This window comes from Hermetia illucens, chromosome 6 (assembly GCF_905115235.1).
Source record: "Hermetia illucens chromosome 6, iHerIll2.2.curated.20191125, whole genome shotgun sequence".
NCBI classification, from domain to species: Eukaryota; Metazoa; Arthropoda; class Insecta; order Diptera; family Stratiomyidae; genus Hermetia; species Hermetia illucens.
The window spans coordinates 85,591,860-85,612,977 of record NC_051854.1 but is presented as its reverse complement, the minus strand read 5'-3'; the positions used below and the strand labels follow the sequence as shown (position 1 = coordinate 85,612,977).

The following is a 21,118-nucleotide window of genomic DNA, read 5'->3' as shown; positions in this document are numbered from 1 at the left end:
GAGTTCCCCAAACTTCAGGTTAGGTACAAAGAGCTGCACTGCTCATGAAAACGTCTATTCAGCGATCTACTGCCTGTGACGATCACAGGTTTTTGCAAATCCGAAAACGTCTTACGCTTATGGTTTTCCGGCGAACGATTTATGGGAAGGCGATTTACTGGACGACGTTGTCTGACCCGTAGATAGTTTTTTGGCCAGGGGAAAATTGGCACTCATGCATCTCAGAAAGGGGTGCAGATTGGATCCTAGTAGCAGACCATAATTGGTCTAGTTAGTTACACCTTGGCTTGAAATTTGATTACCACTTAGCTTCAGGTTCCTCTATACCTTGCCAGGTAGATAGGTAGGTATTAGTGGCCGCTCCTAGTAGCCCAACTAATGCTGTGGTGCGCCGTTTTGATGCACAAACTCCTAAGACCATAACTGCTGTTATGAGAGCAAGGAGGAAGAGTCCGGCGGGCTCAGATCTTCAGAGCCAGCCCGTAGCATTCACGAAGGAAAGCAGCTCTCCCACCCTGCAGCTAGAAATCTCTCTGAGCCCCCCCCCCCTATTTAGAGCTGGGCAAACGCAAAGGAAGGATCTGAGGGTTTTTGCCTCTTCTCCGCAGCTTCCGTAATGCGAATGGTAGGGTCTGCCGAGCCTGGTGGCATGTGTCAGTGCCCCGTGCAGACCGCCGTAATCTTGTATGCATTTGCACCCATCTGGTGCAAGAGCTCTCGCAATCGAACTTTGTTATAAACGGGCCAAATACTCCTTGACTTGGCACAGGTGGTGAGCCTTCGCTATCTGAGGTCCATAGCCGTTAAGTAGTGCGAGTAGATTCCGCCCTTGACAGTGGCCAGCGGGACACACTGTAACTGCCGAAGGACTGCCAAGAGCAGGATCCCGCCTGCCCAGTCCGTCAGCCCGCTCAATCCCCTCTATGTCCCTATGACCGGGAACAGCTATCTTTGATCCGTTGATGAAGAATACTGTGGCATAGCCTTGCAACACGCCACCGGTCTTCTACTCTCCCCTGGTTGGAAACTCCACAGCGAAATTTCTCGCGAAGTTTAGCTTCCATGTCCTAGATTTCCTAAGGTACTTTGTCTAGGATGTTAATATAGACTTTCACCCCGCTCCTGTCTACCTTTCCGTAAAATTTCGTCCATCACTATTAACCAGGGCACCGGAGAAATGGTGCCACCCTGGGGCGTGCCTCTGTTCACAGCTCTTTTCAAGTAGCTGCCTCGCAGATCGGACGGGATTACCCTGGTTCTTAGCATGGATATTATCCAATCCATAAGATACCCCTCCAATCCAATACTGACCAAGGCTTCCTTGATGGCCTTAATTCTACCTCTATAAAATGCTGCCTCCATATCTTAGAAGGCAGCTAGAGTATACGGTTTGTACAGCAGTGACCACTCAACCACGCCAATTACCTCATGAATAACGGTTTCTGTGGATTTGCCGTTGAATTTGGCTTGCGAAAGAGGTGAGGTTAATCGATCGAAAGTCTTTCGCGGACTCATGGCCGCGCCTGCCCGCTTTCGGTATGAAAACCACTCATGCGCATCTCCCAAACTGTGATATCCAAAAAAGAGATACAGCTCCCATAAATCTCGACAAGCCACGGCACAACCCTTTCTTGCTGCTTCTGTCGCATAACTGCCATTGTGATATCGGGATCCGGAGTTTCATATGCGGAGAAGCTGTTTAAAGCCCAGCCGATCTTATCCTCGGTAATTACCAATGTCATAGTCTATATAGATACAGATAGATAGGAACGTGCGTCTGAAGCAGAGACTCCAAGGTTTCACCAGAAAATTCCGTCTAGAAACCTTCCGACTTTTTATAAACAGATGGGCTCCTATGTTCTTTGGACAGAGTCTTACCGAGCCTTGCAGATTCGTTGTTACTTTCAATGTTTCGACAATATTACAACCAAGATCGCCTCTTGGCAGTCTTCATTGCCGACTTGTACTTCTTCAGGCAGTCCTTGTACGGCTGCCAACATTTATGCCGGTAGCAGATGTTGCAGGTGTCCCTGATCAGCTATCTGAGGCTGGTCAGATCATCATTCCATCACGGTCGCGGTGTCTTCTTGCTGTATTTAGCAGGGCACGAGATTTCAAAGACGGTATGGAGTACCTTTTCCATAGCCCCGGCCTTTGACTCCAGTTCTTCTGTCGTGCCAATCTTACCATTTGCGGATTAGCTGAGGGGCACTTCGAATGCTGCTATTGCGTTAATCGCAGCATGACCTACCTGCGTGGCGGTTCGTCAGCCCCGCCGGGCCGTCGATCCTCATCTCCTCCAACAGCCCGTTGGCGGTGCCGACTGAATCCAGGTCGTCGTCCAGTTTTGCACAGCGGGACATTTTCACCTTTGCGTTCCTGACTCCGAACCACAGGAAAGGTTGGCTCCTCGCCTTGAGTTTTGAAGACACGGGGCAGGCTTAATTCGCTGGAGGACGTCGTTTTGGGCACGGAACGGAGGGCACGTAGTCCACGGAACGAGTGACTTTAATTCTAGAGCCCTTGAACGGGGCATGCCGCACCCAGGTTGCGCTATTTTTCGACGTGCCACAACCCTTGCAACTGGCAAAGTCACGAGGGCACTTGATGGGGCAGACGTACTGTCGTAAATTCAATGATGAACCTCATAACGACAGACTGTGAAAGGTCCATGCCCCGGTGGGGCTTCAGCCGTGGCAAGGTTCTATGTACTGGTGAACGGCGGAAATTGCATAACCTACGCCGCTTGGTACAAGACTTATCCCCACAGAAGTTCCGATCTTGACGGATATTGTTCCTCCCAACGCTTGATATCAGAAATGCCTTCAATTCCGTAAACTGGACAGGTATGCTAGGCATATGAGAAAACTCATTCGAAATATCGAATTAGCTCCTGCAGATATTGAGAGATTATCTGAGAGACCGGTCACGACTCTGAGTCGCTAAAGAGTTTGAGGAGGATGGAGATCACGGAGGCATTAGTACAGGGATCCATTCTAGACCCGGACTTCTAGAATGCTTTTTACGGTAGTCTGCTAAGGTTCGACATCCCTGGAAAGTCGCCTCTGGCGATTATACAGACTACTTAACGACACTTGCTGCTGGAGGTACTGATGGACAGCCCCAAAGCAAACTTAGCAAATAGATGCAGCATGTCCTTCTGGGATTAGCCCCTCTCCATCTGCACATACAGATGCAGGCAAGGAGGGCAAACTTCAAGATGGCAAAGCGGTGACTAAAAAATGAAGAAGAACCGCTGAGGAAAGCATGCTGGGCAAGCCTACTAGATGGAGCAGTCCAGGCTGCTTATTGGGGGATACGAACCCAAGCGCACCAATGACTGTCTCAACCTCACCCAGAAGAACCTCCGAATCATAGTGGGAATTCTCACTAGTCACTGGCGACAAAACTATCATCTAGGGAAGCTAAGGATATCTAGGGACACTGTCGTCACCTTCTGGAACAGTGTTCCGCACTTGTGCAAAGTAGGTCGAGGCAACTGGAGGAACACTTAATACCAGATGCAAAGTTGAAAGATTTGGAAGTAAGGAATATACTAAAATGCCTAACGATTATAGGCTTGCTTAACATACACTATATACACTATAACCATTAAAAGGGGCACAATAGTTCCTTAAGGACGCAGTGCTTCAGCAAAATCTGATTATTATCACATAGTAATAAAATGATGCGCTAGTATCTAAAGCATTTCTCTAAGTTACTTACCACTTTTTCGATGGAGGCATTCTTCATTAACAAGGTTCAAAACATAAACACTTAACAAACTATGGAACTACACCTCTGATCAGAAGTCATCGTTAAATATATTCTGGAAAGAGAAAAAAAGAACAAGTTACTGTCAGGATCCAATGGAAGGATACGTGAAGAAAAAATGGCGGTTCGGTTCGGTCAGAGTGAGTAATAGTAATTTTCAAGTACGAGAAATCAGCTTCCTTAAATTAACTCAGATCATAACAAGGCATGGTTAGTTCCTGCCCCACCGCTTCCCCAATTGCAGGGAAAATCAGGGTCCTTATCATCAACTGTGGCTAAGAGTCAAGAGGCAAGACAAAAATTCAATCTTTCGGATTTCTGATTTCGATTAAGCTTTCACCAAGCTGTGGCCATTACTTGCTTACCATGTCCAAAGCTTGGAGTGACTGAGCTCATATTCAGGCGATACTCTTGCTCCCGTAGGTTACATAAAAACACCAATGATAACGGACTGCGGATGATACTCCACATGACCATATTTAGTGAAAAAAAATTTACGCTCTCCTTTTATATGGACCTCCCCTTAAATTCGACGTAAAAGGATGTAACTCACTGTATGCGTGAGCGTTCACAATTCCCACCTTTCCACCAAATTTGATGTCAATCGCTGCTACAGTCTACGAGAAAAATGCGTGTGATGGACAGACAGACAGACAGACCTGTGAGGAGTGGCAAGATCTCGCATCAGGCGCGACCCCAGCGGACGGATTGGGACATACCTATTGATGTGTAAATATGTGTTCATGCACTTTTCTTTTCTGACTGTGCATGGGCTAGTGTCTGCTCGTCCCTGGTGCGCGGAGGAAAATGGCTATGCGAAGGATACCCAGAACATAAAACTACTATGGAAGACATGAGAAGGAGGAAACTTACGATGCAAAGACCCAGAACCCCAATACCGCCGGCTTTTGGGAGTGAGAAAGCGGGCTCCCGGTCGTCGATATCCCTCGACCGCAGTGCCTCGGTGGTGGAGAACTTAGCCACGGATAAGCACAACGTGCACCAAGCCATAAAAAATATGGTGAGAGCTATTAGAGAGAGTGCTCTACAACAAATCGCAGCAAGAGGAATGAAATTTCAAGGGCAAGTGGAAATCTGTTGCCCCAACGGTGTCACAGGCGACCCAAGTGACACCTAATCGCATTGCAATCAGCCTGCCACCAAAGAAGAGAGTGCGGGAAAGAGAGGTGGATTCTCTGAGAAATCAGCAAGCGCCTAAGTGGAAAAAGGCCGTGCAAATAGTACCCAAAATGGAACTAAAAGCACCGAAGAGAGAAAGCAGGTCCCCCAAGTGCGAGCTCCGACAATCGAATCGGCAAAATCCAAGGGGAATTAAAGCGGTGGATGGACCGAGTTTGTTCATAAAAAGGCGAAGAAAAAGGCAAAAGTGCGAGCGAATTCGCCCAAAAGCAATTGTGATCTTCAGCAATGGAAGTTTATCCTATGCGGAGGTACTGGAAAAGGTCAAAGCTGACCCCAACCTAAAAGATCTAGGCGGAAATGTCAGCAAGATTCGAAGGACTCAGAAGGGCGAACTCATTTTTGAGCTAAAAAAAAAAAAAATTTTAGGGAGAACTGGTAGCTTCCGAACTCAGGATAAGAACTCACTTGGGCAGAATGTCACAGTACGGACCCAAAAACATGAGGTCTATATACAGTGGAAGGATCTCGATGAAGTGACATCCAAAGAAGAAATTTGCATTGCCTTGATGGAACAGTTTAAATTGGAGGAACTTGCCGAGGAATGCACTCAAACGGCCACATTGCGATTACCAGTGAACGCAGCGCAGAAGTTATTGGCGGCCGGGAAGATTTGAATCGGATGGGTTGTTTGGCGTCTGAGAGAACAAGTTTCTCTAAAGGGGTGTTTCAAGCGCCTCGCGTTTGGTCATTTCGCAAAGGCATACACCAGCATCTTTGATCGGTCCGATCGGTACAGAAGGTGTGGGGACAAAGGTCAAATTACCAAAGCGTGCAATGGGGAACCCAAATGTTTATTGTGCGAAGGAAGAGAGGGACGGGATTACCGGTATATTGCCGGAAATGGTAAATGTCCGGAATTTAGAAAGGCGCTGACTTCAATGAAAAAATGAGGTTTATTCCAATAAACACTATAGAAACCGGTGGCGTATCGGTTACAGATTCGACCAGTGGAGCGGCGACATGGACATGTGGTCGACAATCCATACAATGTACTGGAGGTCAGACATACTGCGGCTTTGTGTGGGCGAAAATAAGCGGGGTATCTGTGTACAGCTGTTTCGCCCCACCAAGCCTGACACTGTCCGAATTCGAGGAAATGCTTGACAGTCTTGTTCTCAACGCAAGTCGTCGTAGTCCAAAGGTAATTGCTGGTGACTTCAATGCTTGGGCCCGTGAGTGGTCTATTAGACGCTTTCGCACAGTTGGATATAATTCTGGCCAACGAAGCTCATGTAAACACCTTTCAAAAAGGGAGGTCTGCCTCAATCGTGGACCTGACTTTTGTCAGCCCTGCACTGGCACGTGGTATGTCCTGGTGCATCAGCAAGGACTACACCCACAGCGATCGCCAGGCCCATCATGTCCGAAACCGAGAAAGATGTCAGGCTGGTCCGCTAAAACTTTGGATGAGCAGACCTTCATAAAGGTGTGGTTAGACAGGTGCCTCTACGGAAAGTGCTGTCCATGTGGCCCATGCATCGGTAAAGCGTGTGACGCGTCCATGCCTAGGAGGTGCTCATTCGCCAGTAAAAGACCAAACTACTGGTGGAACGATGAACTGGTCAGCCTTCGATCAGCCTGTCACCGGGCCAGAAGAGCGGCTCAGAAGGTGCTAGGCAGAATCGACCAAGGGCAAAAAGAGCGCGCCTATAAGAGAGCCCGCAAAACCCTCAAGCTTACCATCCAACGGAGCAAGAGGGAACGCTTTAAGGAACTCTGTGCGGAAGTAGACGTAAACCCGTGGGACAGCACCTTTAAAATCGTAATGGGGCGATTCAGAGGCCGATCATCTCCGCAAATCACATGCCCTTCACTCTTATTAAAAATTATACAGGGGTTATTCCCTCAGCAAGAAGAGGGCATAGACAGACTCATCTGAAGTGGCAATAGTCACGAAACCTTACCAGGGGTATACTGGTACCATGGGAACCGGGATAGCCCCTAAATTCACATCCTTCAGGTGAACTCCTGTTAAATGTGCGTTCAACTCGATTGTTTGCGATTGGCCCTCTAATAGGAGCTTCATAGGGAGATTGCGTTCAAGCGAATAGAGACCTTCGGGCCTCAGCGTCGTGTTGCCTTTCAACACGGGTGCCGCACTCTTTAGTTCGATAGAGATTTAGGTAGGTCTTGCATCCACCAGTATGAATGCTGAGCCATGCACTCGGTATAGACTGGTACCGTCGTAGCTTGCTGCGGCGGGGCTCTGATTGTGGTCACCAAATCAATCAATTAATCCTGAAGTCGAGGAAGCAATAAAATGATTGAAATTGGGGAAAGGAACAGCACCTGAAGACATCGGATCTGAGCTCTGGAAAACAAAGAACTGAAACCCAACACTGTAGCTTTGTGAATTCATTAATCGAGTTATTCAGGAACAAAGAACACCATCTGACTGGCAACAAAGTGCCACTGTTCCAATGAGGAAAGAGAAAGGTAGTCTAGCAGAATGTTCAAATTACCGTCCGATCCCGTTACTTTCCCATACCATCAACATTTTTGAACGCATTCTTTACAACCGTATTCGCGAAATCGTTGAAATAACCGTCAATCAAACCGGATTTGTCAGAAACTGCGAAACTACTGACGCAATACACGCGGTTACTCATGGAGAAACACCGTGAGAAGCATCGCCCTCTTTACATTACATTTCTGGATCTAGAGAAAGCGTTTGACCGTGTACCACACGAACTCATCTGGTATGCTTTACGAGAACACTTAGTGCCAGAAGAACTCGTGCGCTGGGTTAAAATGCTCTACCACGATCCGAAAAGTAAAGTTCGAAGTATGGTGGGTGTAACAAAACCGCTTCGTGTCTCTGTTGGTGTTCATCAAGGAAGCGCCTTCTCACCACTCCTCTTTCTTCTTGTTATGAACACCATCACACGGGACATCCAACGTCCAGCGCCCTACACACTGCTTTATGCAGATGATGTTTTCCTAGCATCTGATAGCAAAAATGATCTCGAGCAATTTGTCCAAAAATGGAATGATCGCCTCATTCAACACGGTCTCAGATTAACAAACAAAACTGAATTATTGATGACCGATCCCCATGAAACAGGCGGCAGTGATCTGCCCAGCACTGAGCGATTTAAATACCTCGGGTGAACGCTACCAGCTAATGGAAAACTGCGTTCAGAAATTGCTTCATCCATTAACGCAACCTGGATGTAGTGGCGTTCCACAACAGGTGTTCTTTGTGGTCGACGTATCAACGAACGTCTCAAATCTAAAATTTAAAGCAATGTCGTCGCAGCTGTCGCCCTCTATGATTCTGAGTGTTGGCCGACTATAAAAGACAATGAACGGCGTCTTGCGGTAATGGAAACAAAGATGTTGCGTTGGGCTAGTGGCGTGATACGTTTTAATCAGATCCGAAATGAGGATATCCGCGGTCGTTATGGGGTTGCACCGATCGTGGAAAAATTGCGAGAGGGGCGTCTGCGATGGTATGGTCAGCAATTCGTGCTAACGAGAATTCACTTGCCAAGGTTGGTCTGAACATCGAAGTCGATGATGATGATCAAAAGACAGGCCGAAACAACGGTGGGTTGATACGCTGGATGGGGATTTAAAAGCCTGGAGATTGCATCCAGACTAGGCATTTGATAGAGCCAAATGGCGAAACCGATCACGACGAGTCGACCCCGCTTGTGAACGGGACAAAGGCTGAAGAAAAAGAGGACTAAGGGGAAGAAGCATTTTCCGCAAACTAGCTGGCGTAGCACCACGCAAATACGCTAATAGGGTGGCCTTACCGTAGTGCAAAAATCAACCCATAGGGGTGTTTTCACACTCCCGAACAACCAACGTTCATTGCACATTGATTAATGAGTTGTATCACAATAAACCAGTCGATCTTTTCTGGTTGGCCACATTCGAGGCACACACATATGTTCCTTTCACGCGAAATCCACCAACAGAAGATACATAGATACATTTCCACATTTCATAATGACGTCGATACAACCTCCCATATCGCCTTCATCACGTCCATTCTTCAAGATTTACGCCGTCCAATTTTGAAAATTCCCATTCATCTTGTTTAAAGTAATTAGTTTTGTGGATCAACTCGGTGAAATGATTGGACCATATGAGCGGATTGATGTGATTGCCAACGATTTCTGCTCGTAATTTATTGAATTTTAAAATCTACTTTCCACCGTTTCAGAACAATCTTTACTCACAATCTGAGGAAATAGGTGAATTATGGCTTCCACCGCATTTTTTTTTGTGAAGAAAGCCTGCGTGTTGTATCTGTTTGTGGTTCTAGATAGTGCTAAATCGGCACCGGAATTAATATTGAAATTGGGGTTAAAGTCAGAACAAATCAATTAATATTTGCAATGTTCACCTTGTATGCGATTCAATTTGAATGCAAAGATGTGGTTTTCGCAAGATTCAATGTTATATTTTTAGGCATGTAGACGTCCTCGCAATCACTAAGAAACGATAGTGCTGACATCGATGCCTCTAAACAAAAGGGCAGGAAACTAACCACCCATGCAAGGCAAGTAGCGAATATTCAACTAGAGTGGTGAGTCCCCTGTCAGTTGAAGATTAAGAATTCCCTTAAAGTGGTCCTTGTATATCTGCTGGTCACTCTTTTGTGGAGTATAAGACCTTTGTAGATGCCTCAGTGTTCAAAGAGACTGCGCTTCCGTTTCATTATTCATTCATCACACATAACGCCGTGCAGGCGATAGCACCAGAATAGCGCACAGGATTCGAACCCAGAATAATAACATCAATAGGCTAACGCTCAACGATCTCGGCCACCGCACGCATTAACAAATCAGTCAAGGTATCCCTGGCTTGTTGTAAAAAGAGACTACAAAGGATAAAAAACACAGAATATCCCCAAAAAAAAATGTTTCCCAGTGAGACGAAGCAAATGGTCGGACTCCGGAAAACATCCCGATGCAGGGTGCGACTCTGACGAAACTATCAAAGAGAAACATGTTCCGCCAAATCTGGCACATAGTTTCATTTAGAAAGAAGATCTCCTGTAAACCTGAGGAGGGGCTAAAGACAGCCAAGTCCCTGCAAATCATTTTTTAGGAAATTGTCACCTAATCAATCAACGAACTAGAATTCTGAAAGAGTGCTTTTATTATTGTCTGGGATGTGAGGTATCCTAATTACACATGTTGGTTCATGATGTTGGACCAGACCAAATAGAGAGCAACTCCCACTTTTTTTGGTCCACGGATCCCTCGTTTGAGGCATAGCACCCAAGTGGGCTATTATATAAATGAGCGTTTTCTACCTGTTGCCACCGCTGCTCTCAGGGCAAAAATGAGGCAGCGTCTGATAAATTGGCTCTGCCCTGGACGAAAAAATTAGTCCCTCATTTTGAATGCTTGGGTGCAGATTGCAAATGGCCTTCCACACACGCATTTGTGAACGATCATAAATGCGTGTGAGAAAGGTAAGATCACTTGCAATTTTATGACATGCAAAGTTCGTACAGATACACTACAAAAGTCTGTAACGACTCACTTCAGGTGCCAAAAACTCTCACCACCACAGGCGCTTACTCGGTTAGCAACATAACAGTCGAATTTGAGCAGCCAACCAGCTGGCGTCGTTATTGCATACTTTATTGTATTTGGAGTTGTAACGGAATTGCGAATATTGAATGGTATTCCTTTTTATGTTAATTCCAAACCTAAGTCTTTTCTTGACCTCTCGACGAGGGAAATAACGCGAATCATGTGCAATCTGGCACGGATTCTCTGCGCCAGCCTTACTGGCCCCGCATGTCCACGGCGCAATTCAACATGACGGAAGTTCGATGGCTCCCGCAGATCTCCAAGTAACCACCAGGAGAGCAAAATCAACAGCCTGACTGCTTTTCGGCTACCCCCGTTTTGATAGGCGCGGCCAGCTCTGTGGTTTGCGCGTGCAGAAGCGTAATTTTGCACAAACCGAGTGACAAAGGACAACGCCCAGTTCGGCAAAGTAGTGAGCGAACCAGATCCGGAGGTTTTTAACCAAGTGGCCGACATCAGATATCGGTTAAACTGCGTGAGCTGCTTACGGATCTGCAACTCGCAAATCAAAAACCGTCACAACTTCCCCGCGACATGAAGATAAAAGCGGGCAACAAAACCAGTCCTCAAATCGTTGTGGCTACAACGCCTACCAGCTAGCGTCCAGCTCATCCTCATCATTTCACAAGCTACGGATGTATCACGGTTGTAAGAAATGGTCGACAGGATCTTAGAAGTTTGAGAGCCCCTACAAGTGTTCGCGATGGTTGTATCTTCCTGCCCGTCGTTTCCAGCGGAAGAAAGCTTGCAAAAGGAGTTGGCAGAAATCCGCAGTAGCTTCGATCAAATATTTGCGAACCGATTCCCAAACCGTCGTGATACCAGCCGGGATATACGCGGGGGTTGCCAAAAACGTCCGGAATCATATTCCAGTTCTTTGGGCTATTTCCGAGCATATGCACGAAAGTGCAACGTTCTTGGGTTTCCAAGGCCAAGCGATCGGAAAACTAGTTATGGCGCATGTATATTCGGCAAATGGAAACGACGCCAAACAAAGTCGCTTCCATATCCTTCACGAACATACTGGACTGAAGTTTTTAATAGATACGGGCGCGGATGTATCAGTTATCCCGCTACCGCGAAATATCTGCAAACTCAAAGCTGGCGACTCCAAAGGATCATGTATTAACACATACGACCAGGAAGTGACCACAGTTAGCCTTGGCCTACGCAGGGATTTCTGGAAGGTTTTCGTCGCCGACGTCCAGCGGCCAATCATTGGTGCCGACTTTATTAAGAGATACAGGTTAATAATCGACATCAGAAATCAGTGAATCGTCAACCCGCTACACTAAGTTGTTATCGCGTTGATTCTTGACCTGCGTGGAGTATCAGTCCGTTTTTACAGTGGCAGGCTACTCAAAGTATTCCCCAACATAAAGAACCCCTCCGGTCAAACCGATTGCCAGCATGGAGTCCAACACACATTGTTACCAACCGACCGCCCATCGCAGAGAGACCTCGACTGGAGGTAGCGAGAAGGGAGTTAGAGTACAGGGCCAAGATGGGTTATTGTCGCCCATCGAACAACCCTTCGACCAGTCCCCTGCATTTGGCCCCCAAAAAGAACGGAACTTGAAGGCCATATGGGGATTTCGGAAGACTAAACGCGGTAACAGCCCCGGATTGATATCCAATGGAGCACTTCCAGGATATCATCGCCGAACTAAACAAAACACGCGTTTTCTCCAAAAATGACCTTCACAAGGCATTCCACCAAATACCAATCGCCGAGGCGGACATTCCCAAAAACGCCGTGACATCCCCATTTGGCCTTTACGAGCTCACCGTAATGACGTCCGGACTACGAAACGCCGCCCAGAACTTTCAGCGTTTCATGGACGAAGTACTGCGAGGGCTGAATGAAATCGAGTTCCTGGGCCATACGATTAACGAACGTGGAATCTTACTACCATGACCCCGTGTCAAGGCAATCCAGAAGCACAAACGTCCAACCACTGCTAAAGAACTCAGACGATTTCTGGGAGTCCTTAATTTTTACAGACGTTTTGCTCCCAACGAACGCAATATTGCTGGTGTACCTCCAACCGAACACACCAATTGAATTGGTAACCGATGCATCGGACGTTGCCATAGGTGCCGCCTTGGAACAACAACACAGCGACATCTGGCATTTTTCCAGTGGAAGCTTTCAACTTTCGAACGTGAATACAGCACGTTCAACAAAGATCTTTTGGCCATCTACTACAGCGTTTCGCACTTCCATCATTTCTTGGAGGGCGTGGAGTTTGCTATTAAGGCGGATCATAAACCTTTGATCTACATGTTCAGGCCAAAGGCAGATAAAACATCGCCTCGTCGGGTACGCTACCTGACGTACATAGCCGAATTTTCAACCAACATCGTTCACGTCAGAGCAGAAGCGAATGTGATAGCTGACGTACTCTCGCGCGTTGACCAACAACGCTTGGTACTGACGAACTGATGGTGGAGCAGAAGAAGGATTAACAGCTCCAACAGATGCTGATAATTCAACATCACTAAAAGTGGAAGCAGTGGACGTCGGTGATGGGAAGACGTTGTTTTACAACACTTCGCGCTCATACATTCGACCGCTCACTCAAGCCGCGCTTCGAAGACGCATATTCGATACAGCGCACGGTGCGTTGCAGCCGGGAGGCCACGCCACGCTCAACGCGATCAACAGAAAGTTCATGTGGCCAGGCATACGAAAGGATGTAATGCAATGGGCTCGTAACTGCCTACGTTGTCAGCGCGCCAAAGTCAGCCGGCACACAAAAAACCCGTACCAGCCATTCGAGGTGACCGACGGAAGATTCCAGCAGTATTATTGGACGAAGTTAGACAGACACCACTGGCAGACCAGTCTGCCGATTCCGTGGCGCTATGGGATGCTTAGGATTATAACGACAGACCAAGGCACCCAGTTTGAATCGCCACTTTTCACTGCCTTAGCCAAAACACTGGGATGCAAGCGGACCAGAACATCCTCATATCATCTGACATCAAACGTTCTCTCAAGGGCGCTATCATGTGTTTAGAAAACAATCGTAACTGGCCTCGGTCTCCGTGCAAGTATAAAACAAGACCTGAACGTGCCATCAGCAGAGCTGCTATTCGACATCCCATTACGGTGGCCTGGGGAATGGTCCCTAGATTCGGAAGTCGAGAGTGATCCCACTCCGATTCGTATTTCTCAGCAAAATTCATCAGAACCTTAGACAGGTTCACCCAACGACCATCGCCCAAGAATTAAAGTCCTACACACACGTCTTCATTAGAATACGACATGGACAATCCGATGTCGCAGTCGGAATACAGTCAGCCAACAACATGGTCTTTCGAAATAATGCCCACCACATCACGAATTTCGGATACAGATTTTTCGGTGCAATCGCAACTGCACCTCGGCCATCAAATAGAAACTCCAGTGGAAAATCCACCCACGATTTCCCAGTCAACAGAAAAGCCATTTGCAGCTCGCCGACCAGCGGCTAAGTTTCGGGCTACGAAAAAGACGCCCTCATTCGTTTCGAGGGTAGCCACACCAGTCAACAGACCAAGTTCTTCATCACCGAGGCATTCTGATTTGAGCACAAGCAGAGGCAGTGCCGATTGCAGTCGCAGAACACTTGACGCAGCACCAGTCAACTGCTACCTTGAATCCATTCAACCTCCGTCTGCAGCACATCCGACGTCAGCGCATCAAATCTCGAATCTCACGTGACCCCATCACTCTTGGGGGGGAGTTATGTAGCGACCCAAGCGCACCTTACTCCATGTGCCAAAAACTCTCACCACTGCAACATGACAGTTGATTTGGAACAGCCAATCGACTGGCGTCGTTATTGCAAGTATGCAAATGTGCATCGAATTTAGAGTTGTAAGGGAGTTGCGAATATTAAATGGTATTCCTTTTCATGTTAATTTCAAATCTTTTTTTATCTAATCGGATCCAGTAAAGCTCCTACAAGTCTATACTATAAAAATATAGACCAAATATTTACTAAGTACAAAATATTCCCCTTCGCAGTTGACGCGTCAGAACAATGGCAGAATCCGGAATCCGATAATTTCAAAACATACATACATATTGCCTGAGCCGCCCCGCTTAGATAAAATGCATCCAATTATTCACTAGCGTGGAAATGTACATAGCATTACAATGCAAAAACATAAAGCGGTAAATGATCATTTTTTGTTTAAATACAATTGTGCAATTATTAAATAGTAACAAAGACTTTTACGGCTTGTAGATGAGTGTCTATGACTGTTTTTTATCATATGAGAAGCTGAGGTATAAAGTTTCTTTTTGGACAGATTTATCATTTTTCTATTCAAAATGTAATATAGAAACATTTCATTACGAAATATCGAAAGCACAAATGGGCAAAAAGAATTGAATGTGATATTGTTGCGAATTAATGAAGTATCGATTTCTACTCTCTCTTCTCTTCTCTTCTCTTGTTTGTGACCAGTCAAACTTATTCACATACGAAATGGTAGATAATTCACTACGAATAATGTTGTAAAAATAAGAAGCATCTTTGTGTGTCAATAAAACCCACAACGAAAATTAACAACTCATAAAAGAAAGTGAGAATGCAAATATTTTAAATCATTCCAATTATGGGCTTTTTATGAAAAAATCCATATTTTAGAAGTATGGTATTTCCAACATGCATAAAGATACAAACTGAAGACAAAGACGTAGCAACTTTCTCCCAACAGCCATAATGCCCTGCCCCCAAGAATCTTCCACGTAATTCCTAATCTCTATTCATATCGTAATCTCATTCATCTCAAACGACTTAAATAATAACAAAAATTGAACGAAAAAATTTAAAAACTTAGATACAAGCTAGAAACGGTCAATTGATAGAATGGAACTTGCTAAAACTTTCATCGCCATAACATCGCTGTCTTCGTTCGCAAAACTTCAAAAGATATTCGAGCTAATGTCGCTATAAAAGTTCATACTGAACTTAAGTTAATTTTACAACTTGAAGAATAATTTTAACGAGTTTCTGTCATGAAATTGTACGAGACATCCCCAGCGTCCACAGGACCTGCAGGGCGTGGCGGTGAGAAGAAATCCATCAGAGGAACAGCGAATTTTATACTCAAGAAGATGAATTACAGGAAAGTATATTAGGATCATCATTAAAAGTCTTAAATTTTTTAAGTAGATACAGCGGAGTAACCATAGAAACTTAAAGAAGTACAGAATCGGCTAAACTTAAATTAGCTAAAATTAAAGACTTGGAAGCCGAAAGAAGAAATCTGTGTTGAAATAGAATCCACCTTGCGAAAGTGTTCAAAATTTCACAGAGAAATGTCCATCCAAAAAATAAAAGCTACATTCTCAGCAATTCACATTTCTCTCAAAAATGTCATTCATTGGAGAGTCAGGAAAAAAGGTTCACATAAACAGGGCCTAGTTCTTCAAGCAGGGCAGACGGACAACTCGGCAAGGCAGGACAAAATGTCAGTCGACAATTTGAGTTCTACCGATCAACATAAGTACCTCATAAACTTACTCAATAACTTTCAATTCCACGAAAACTATGGTTCTCCTCAACGGGCCATCCCAACTTGCAGCGCCTGCGCACATTCTGCGCTGTCACTTGGTTCTTACCACAGTCGGTCACCTTATGGGCAAGCTTGCTACTTGCAAAATCGACCGATGGTTGAGACTCGATTCCAAAGCTCCTCTTTGTTCTTGTTATGGGCACTGTCACACGGGACATCCAAGGTCCAGCACCCTATATACTATTGCATGCCGGCAACTTGTCCAAAAATGGAATGATCGTCTCATGCAACACGAAACTGCTTCACGCATTAACGCAACCTAGATGAAGTGGTGTTCCACAACTGGTGTTCTTTGTTATCGACATATCAACGAACATTTCAAATCTAAAATTTGCAGCAATGTCGTCCGTCCTATCGCTTTCTATGGTTTTGAGTATTAGCCGACTATAAAACACAATGAGCGACGTCTTGCGGAGACGAAGATATTGTGTTGGACTAGTGGCGTGACACGCTTTGATCACATCCGCGATGAGGATATCCACGATCGATATGGAGTTGCACCGGTCCTGGAACAATTGCGAGAAAGGCGTCTTCGATGGTATGATCACGAAATTCGGGGTAACGAGAATTCACTAGCCAAGATTGGTCTGAACATCGAAGTCGCTGGTAAGCGACCAAAAGGCCGGCCGAAACAACGGTAGTTTGATACACTGGATGAGGATTTGAAAGCCTCGCGATTGCATCCCGATCAGGCATTTGATAGAACCAAAAGGTGAAACCGATCACGACTATGTGAACGGGACAAAGGCTGAGAAAAAGAAGAAATAGGCAGGAAGGGAGTGAGTGCAACGGTTCTACAGTTCGGGGAACATTCAGTCGCAGCTTTTATTGAGAATTGCTTCAATGTGAATTCGAATGAGAAACGTCTAGGAAAGGAACAGGCGAAGGGTTCAAAGAAGAAAAAGCGAGGTCGTGAGTATTTGAACTTTTCGAACATTAACAGCACCCTGACAACTTTTGTATGCGAAAATATTGATTAATATAGAGAAAAATTGGTGAATGATTTTAAGCCTTACCAATAAAAGCAGTATAAACAAGAAGACTTCTTTTTAAATGAGGATGACCAATAATCTTCCTTGTTTATGGTTAGCAGTAGCTGTCGCAACAAATCCTTCCGTAGCACCTATAAGAGCTTCCTCTGGATATCACAATAACCGCGGTCAAGGCCCTGGAGATGAAGCATAGACATTTCTGAAACCTATTCTCCCGGATGGTGTACTTCCAAGAGAGTCTATACAGACTCAACTCTGGAGTTCGTGAAAGTTCCATCCGGTTTTCTAAGAAAGTCTAACTTGGCCGACTCATCCTTATTAAGGACTCTGCACAGCCTGGAAGTTTCCCTTTCACCTTCCAATTCCTCACAGTGTGCTCTACGAATTCCAAAAGTTTAACCAATCTTCTCCCTTTTTGTTTTTGTAAGCACGATTTAGAAGTCATCAAGTGGATTTCCGGAGTCTTTGCAGTTCTCAATTCCACCATGGAACCGTTTTATCGTGTTGGCTTCGGGAAATAGGAAAAGCCTCTTCAAAGCACTCTAAAAGTGTGCGATTCAGAGTTTCCAATTGATCTTCTATCGCCAAAGGAGTCTCCTAGAGAACCCCACTTTGTCGCCAAGAAGTTCATTGAACTTTGTCCAATTCGTTTTCCTGGGATTCCGTTTTTGTATTACAGACTGTTCGCTCGCAATAGTCAGACTAAATTCTATGTAACGGTAATCTAAAAGTGAGACTTCATTTACCACTCGGCAGTCTCTAATCAACCTATATTCGCGGTCATCAGGCCAGCTGAAGTGATAAAATCAAACAGCTTCTCTCCTCTAGGATTGCATTTTCCACAGCCCCAACAATTATGCTGAGCGTTCGCATCACAACCTATTAAGAGTTCAAGGCCACTTGATTCTACATACACTTTCAGATCGCTTAGTTTTTGCGTCGGCAGGGGACACAAAGAATCATAGGGTCAGTAAGCAGAGGAAACTATAACGTTTCTCCGCTTACCAGTAACCTGGTATTGAAAGTTGACCGCTACAAGGTCCTGGGAACAGAATTGTCTCAGTCTTCTAACAACTTTGACATCAGAACACAGGCCTTCGGTCTCGAGGATCTTTCATCGAAGAAGGTCCCCTTGACTGATCAAATACCACAGATTTTGTAAAAACAAACCTATGGCTCTTGAACCAGAAATATATAAGCACAGTCCTTTACCAGTAGATAGGAAAAGGCTTTGGTATGCTACAGGTTAATTTGACTACTTCTTATGAAAGAACAAAAAAGTTGACTGACGGTTTGGTCCAGGGCAGAGGCAACTCATCAGACGCTGGGAGCAGCGTGACTGAAAGTAACGAAAGGTGGTAATAGCTCCACTAAAATACAATCGCAAACACGTAATCGGTACGAATTATATTCAAGTGAAATCCATCTTAAGTTCAGACCTAAACCAGGGCAGAGGTGAGGCAGCGTATGATAAGTTGCCTCTGCCCTGGACGAAACTGTCAGTCAAATTTTTCGTTCTTTTTTGAAAATTTGGGTGTTTAACCTCACGAAGGAGTCCGTGTACTACAAAAGAGGAAGCAAGTTGCTTCCCAAGTCACCAAGTGGGTGCGGACTCCCAGCATCCTCAACAAAAAATAATTTTTGTTGTTGTAGATATAAGTGTAGCCTAATATGAAAAAATCGCCGCTAACTGAAAAGTCTGGATCTCACCTGGGTAACCAGCTTGCCCTCATCTTTCAGCCGAAAGTTCCGATTTCTCTGGACATCGCCACACTTGGTGGAAACTTCACCTTCTTTCGCAGTGCATTCCGTTGTTTTCGGCTCGGAGCCCTCCCAGGTTCACTGTGTCCGGGCTGCATAGATCTGTTTCCAGATTTAGACCAGTTGCATCCACATCATTAGCTTCCCTTTCTTTCGCTTTACCTGATAGTTGCGGAGGAAAAGATTCTGACAGGCAAGCCTACTTTGCGGCTGAAGTTTCTTTCTTCCGAGCCTTTCTTCCCTGCTTTTTGGAAAAGTTAGCCAACAGTGTCACCAGCAGGCCGGCCGTGGTCAGGTTTCCAGTTCCTCTCATTAATTGAGTTGCTTTGCTATCCTTTCTGGCTGACAGCGCCGTAGACACCGGGTGTAGGTTTTCCACTGAAATGGAGAGCCTGTCTTCCACAGTTTTCTCCGTGGGTGAGTATGAATCTGGTGAGGCCTGCCACGACCTGACTTCGCAGAGTGGCGGCTGGATTCGAGATGTGTGTGACTTCTTACCACTTGGAGAGTTAAAATCCTTTGTTTCCATCTTCATGTGACGACAAGGTTGTGTCCGAGGGGGAGCATCAACAGAGCATTAAGAACTGCCTTTTCAGGGAGTCTACTTCTTACGTCAAACAAAAAAAAGTTTGCGAAGGTTACTCGATGGAATACCTACCCCGGAATAGGTCGACCTAAAAATCCTTCTAAATCAAAATTCCAAATTAGGACTCGAATGTAAACATGTTCTCTGCAAAGGATGCATAATTTGAAGGGAGCTGAAGATTCCTGGAAATGAAGCAGAGAATGATCACCAGAATCCATAGTAGCGTGTCAATTATCAGCCATATTTCATTTTTCAACCCAGATTCCTCCTAAAACGCCTAGGATATGGTGACTTTTTGCTCCCCAGCAGAGTTGGGAACTCGTTAAAAATGATGAAACTTTGTGTTGCCTCCGTTTTCCCATCAAATTCAAAATTAATAGGGACAAGTTCAAAGTAATAATGATCAAAGTATCGCATGGAGCCAATAAATGGCTCAAATTCCTCCAAAGGCATATGAAATGAAATACGAAATGCAAAACAAAACTATAAATAAATGATTAGCCTGTTTGGAAGCGCTTTTCCATGGAGAATACCAGGCCATGATGAGTATTTATAGATTTTCCAAATCAATCAAAAATCAAAGCCTCTCGTACGGCCAATACGTCCCAGCACGACATTCCGTGAATGGAGACGACGTTTTAGGAAAGCCACTCAGCCAACAACAAATTGGACGCTGCGAAAATCATTTTCAGTTTTATGCTTCGTCAAATAAGGAAAATCGGTAAAAAGTCGACTCCACTCGTCGGAAAATCATTTCCCTTATTGCCATGACAATTTTTTCGATTTCACTCCATTGTGATTTCAGCCTGGCGGAAAGATTTCCCATGCGTACGGAGCACATACGAGCACAGAGATACCCCCCATATTAGCGAGCATGTGGAGACGCTGGGCTGGGTATCGGGTATCGGGAGGGCCGTAAAAAGTAGCGAAAAAGTTGTAAATGATGGAGTGCTTTCCATTATTTTACTTTCCTTCGCATATTTGAATGCGGCGAGTTTTCGCGGTGGAGTATCGCGTTTTACCTGTGCCCTGGGACTGTTCCGCAGACGAGATGATAGGTAGCGATAGCGCACCACGCCGGCACGGATTACGTAAACCGGGTTATGCGGCATAAATAAGGTAAGAGCAATTCCCAGAAAGCGTACGTGGATACTTACCTGAAATCGCTGCGGTAAGCGATGCTGGTCACGAGATATGATCCCCGGCCTGCACCACGGATTACATCCATTTTACACCATCTCAGAAGAATGGACCATCCAAAAGACGAAATGGGTCTTCATTACTGTTGTTCGCTTTTTATTCACTCGAATATTTCTGCATATCATTCATTCGTTTAGACTCTGATCCGATTTTTTGTTTCAGATGGAAGCTAGCGGTATTGATATGTTTGGACTGATTAGACTAAGATGACGCGAGGATTGGAATTCTTTCACGTGCTGGTAGTCGGAAGAATCTCTTATGGGATCGCAGTTTTATTGTGCTCATGTACATACAATGTGCGCATTGTATTCATTCATGTATATATCTTGTGATATGTGTACTTTCTTGAAAAAAAGTAGATACATTTATTACGGAAAGATGAGGTTGTTAGTTTAGTTTACTGGGGGGAGCCGCAGCTCCGACCACTCAGGCCATTGTACTATCCCCGTCTATTCAATGGCCAGAGGCAG

At 45.3% G+C, this 21,118-nt stretch overlaps 1 protein-coding gene across 4 annotated transcripts in view; it reads right to left on the bottom strand.

Moving 5' to 3' along the window:
- The window catches only part of LOC119658881, a 228,289-nt gene that overhangs the window by 126,771 nt on the left and 80,400 nt on the right, over window positions 1-21,118 (bottom strand). For 3 of the 4 annotated variants that reach the window (XM_038066654.1, XM_038066653.1, XM_038066655.1), the window contains one exon: window positions 3,727-3,829. The exons of the other annotated variant lie outside the window; for it this stretch is intronic. The gene's annotated coding sequence lies outside the window, so the exon portion shown is untranslated. The remainder of the gene's footprint in view (window positions 1-3,726; window positions 3,830-21,118) is intronic. 4 annotated transcript variants of the gene reach the window in all.